This window comes from Schistocerca nitens, chromosome 1, assembly GCF_023898315.1.
Source record: "Schistocerca nitens isolate TAMUIC-IGC-003100 chromosome 1, iqSchNite1.1, whole genome shotgun sequence".
Classification (NCBI taxonomy): domain Eukaryota; kingdom Metazoa; phylum Arthropoda; class Insecta; order Orthoptera; family Acrididae; genus Schistocerca; species Schistocerca nitens.
The window spans coordinates 1,072,898,094-1,072,901,865 of record NC_064614.1 but is presented as its reverse complement, the minus strand read 5'-3'; the positions used below and the strand labels follow the sequence as shown (position 1 = coordinate 1,072,901,865).

Here is a 3,772-nt window from a genome sequence, read left to right as displayed (position 1 = left end):
GACCATCAATCTTGAAGTTAGGTTTCTCGCTGTTCTCATTTCTACTACTTCTCATTACCTTCGTCTTTCTCCGATTTACTCTCAAACCATACTGTGAACTCATTAGACTGTTCATTCCGTTCAGCACATCATTTAATTCTTCTTCACTTTCACTCAGGATAGCAATGTCATCAGCGAATCGTATCATTGATATCCTTTCACCTTGTATTTTAATTCCACTCCTGAACCTTTCTTTTATTTCCATCATTGCTTCCTCGATGTACAGATTGAAGAGTAGGGGCGAAAGGCTACAGACTTGTCTTACACCCTTCTTCATACGAGCACTTCGTTCTTGATCGTCCACTCTTATTACTCCCTCTTGGTTGTTGTACATATTGTATATGACCCGTCTCTCCCTATAGCTTACCCCTACTTTTTTCAGAATCTCGAACAGCTTGCACCATTTTATATTGTCGAGCGCTTTTTCCAGGTCGACAAATCCTATGAAAGTGTCTCGAATTTTCTTTAGCCTTGCTTCCATTATTAGCCGTAACGTCAGAATTGCCTCTCTCGTCCCTTTACTTTTCCTAAAGCCAAACTGATCGTCACCTAGCGCATTCTCAATTTTCTTTTCCATTCTTCTGTATATTATTCTTGTAAGCAGCTTCGATGCATGAGCTGTTAAGCTGATTGTGCGATAATTCTCGCACTTGTCAGCTCTTGCCGTCTTCGGAATTGTGTGGATGATGCTTTTCCGAATGTCAGATGGTATGTCGCCAGACTCATACATTCTACACACCAACGTGAATAGTCGTTTTGTTGCCACTTCCCCCAATGATTTCAGAAATTCTGATGGAATGTTATCTATCCCTTCTGCCTTATTTGACCGTAAGTCCTCCAAAACTCTTTTAAATTCCGATTCTAATACTGGATCCCCTATCTCTTCTAAATCCTGTTTCTTCTTCTGTCACATCAGACAAATCCTCACCCTCATAGAGGCTTTCAATGTATTCTTTCCACCTATCTGCTCTCTCCTCTGCATTTAACAGTGGAATTCCCGTTGCACTCTTAATGTTACCACCGTTGCTTTTAATGTCACCAAAGGTTGTTTTGACTTTCCTGTATGCTTAGTCTGTCCTTCCGACAATCATATCTTTTTCGATGTCTTCACATTTTTCCTGCAGCCATTTCGTCTTAGCTTCCCTGCACTTCCTATTTATTTCATTCCTCAGCGACTTGTATTTCTGTAATCCTGATTTTCCCGGAACATGTTTGTACTTCCTCCTTTCATCAATCAACTTCTTCTGTTACCCATGGTTTCTTCGCAGCTACCTTCTTTGTACCTATGTTTCCCTTCCCAACTTCTGTGATGGCCCTTTTTAGAGATGTCCATTCCTCTTCAACTGTACTGCCTACCGCGCTATTCATTATTGCTGTATCTATAGCGTTAGAGAACTTCAAACGTCCAGAATGAGATTTTCACTCTGCAGCGGAGTGTGCGCTGATATGAAACTTCCTGGCAGATTAAAACTGTGTGCCCGACCGAGACTCGAACTCGGGACCTTTGCCTTTCGCGGGCAAGTGCTCTACCAACTGAGCTATCGAAGCACGACTCACGCCCGGTACTCACAGATTTACTTCTGCCAGTACCTCGTCTCCTACCTTCCAAACTTTACAGAAGCTCTCCCGCGAAACTTGCAGAACTAGCACACCTGAAAGAAAGGATATTGCGGAGACATGGCTTAGCCACAGCCTGGGGGATGTTTCCAGAATGAGATTTTCACTCTGCAGCGAAGTTTGCGCTGATATGAAACTTCCTGGCAGATTAAAACTGTGTGCCCGACCGAGACTCGAACTCGGGACCTTTGCCTTTCGCGGGCAAGTGCTCTACCAACTTTTTATTTTATTTTATTATTATTAATATAATTTTTTTTAGCAGTAAGGAACTGAAAACTAGTAAGTGTATCTTTTCGTCGAGTTGGTGACGCACATAACTAAAACCATGGTAATAGTTGTAGAAAAAGGCATAAAGAATGAGAGCAAAGTGCGGGGCGAAGGAAACCATGAAACAAAACTGAAGGGTGGAATCCATACCACCATTAACCAGTGCTACATCTTGCACCGGATGGGAAAACTAAAACTGCGAAGACCTTTTCGCACCGGGGACAAAAAGGGGAAATGGGGCAAATTCTGCTACAGAGTGTGAGGATTCACAACGAAACTCTCCATCTGCTGTATCATCCAAGTATGACTTCTCGTAATGTTGAAAGTAGATCCCACGTTGTACCGTGTAGTGTTCTATCATCGTATTGTAATTTTAGCTTCTCTTCCCCGTGATGTTCCAGCTACGTGGAGGGTCGTGAAACGCATTCCACAAAAAATTGGAAAAATATTGTCGATACTTAGGGTTACGGAGGATCTTGCAATGTCGTTCCTGCAAATAGTTCCAAAAGTCTAAAGTGTCCTTAGTGTCATCTTGAAACAAATAATGCACTGCGTGTCCACGAAGCCACGTCATTGCATTAGTTTTAGTGCGTGGGTAATACGTTTCATCCGGGAATAAGATAGTCTTGAGGTCGATATGATTCGGCGATACCCGAAGGAAGTATGCTGACATTTGCCTCACTAAGTGCCACACTGCCGTAGACTCGCCACAGCTAAGACGGTGTTCATCGTTGTCTTGAACGCCACAGCTCGTGCGCGTGGGTGAGTCTACCATGTGGATCGCATGTAGCCTTGATCTGGTCACCTGCTTACCGTTGACAGTGATATACCACATCGCCGTGACGTCAGTGTCCAGTGTTACGTGGTGAATTGTCCTCCACACTACTCGCCAGTTGACGTTCGGGGCTTCCTCTCCACGACGTTATCGGGTCGTCCACGTTGCAGGACCCTATAAACCGTCTTTGCCGTCGCCAGTTGAGTCGCTGGTAAGGCAAGTCGAACGTAACTGAGTTCGAGGTAAAAGACACCGATGTAGAAGAGCGAGGAGGGGACGTGGTGTATCGGCACAGGCGGCAACAGGGAGGGCGGTGCTAGTTCTTCTATTAACAAACTGGTCAGACTGTCCGGACGGCGGTGCCATAGTTTGACTAATGTGCTCACAAATAGGGCGACCGCTCTGTCATAAACGTGATAAAGGCCAAGCCCTCCCCGATCCGGGGGAAGGGTGAGAGTCTCATATTTGATCTTGAAAAGCATTCCTGAACTCACGAAGGACCCAAAAGCCGCAAGTATACGGCGAGCTAACATCACCGGTATAGGTAATATCTGGGCGATGTGCGGAATGCGTGACGCTAAATGTGTGTTAACATACTGGGTCCGTTGGACGATGTCCAGGGCTCGTAGGCGGTTGTTGGCAATGCCAGTCCGAACATTCCGTAAAAGCCGTCGAAAGTTGTGAGCAGCGGTCCGTCGTATATCGTCTGTAAAGTCAATGCCGAGACATTTCAAACTATCTCTGAGCTGTAAATGGGTGACACTGTTCTCAGACAATCCGATCCCGATGTTCATCGCCACCGATTTTGCGACGTTGATACGACTACCAGTGGCCATGCCATATTTCGTTATCCAATTTAGTGCGCTAGCGGTGTCGTTACCGTTGCGGATGACAATCACCAGGTCGTCAGCGTACGCTTTACACCGGAAAGTGTGGCCTCGTAACGTCATACCCGTTAGTTGTTGGCGCAGGCCGCAGAGGAGAGGTTCCATGGCCACAGCGTAAAGTAAAGTGGACAGAGGGCACCCTTGGCGTATCGATCGAGAAATGGTGAGGGGCTGCGAAGGTCGGCCG

General features: G+C 45.8%; 1 non-coding gene across 1 annotated transcript; it reads right to left on the bottom strand.

Annotated features, from left to right (window-relative positions):
• Positions 1–1,513: 1,513 nt before the first annotated feature.
• Trnas-cga (transfer RNA serine (anticodon CGA)) lies at positions 1,514–1,588 on the bottom strand. The gene has a single exon. It is a non-coding gene; the product is annotated as a tRNA-Ser (tRNA).
• Positions 1,589–3,772: the final 2,184 nt, after the last annotated feature.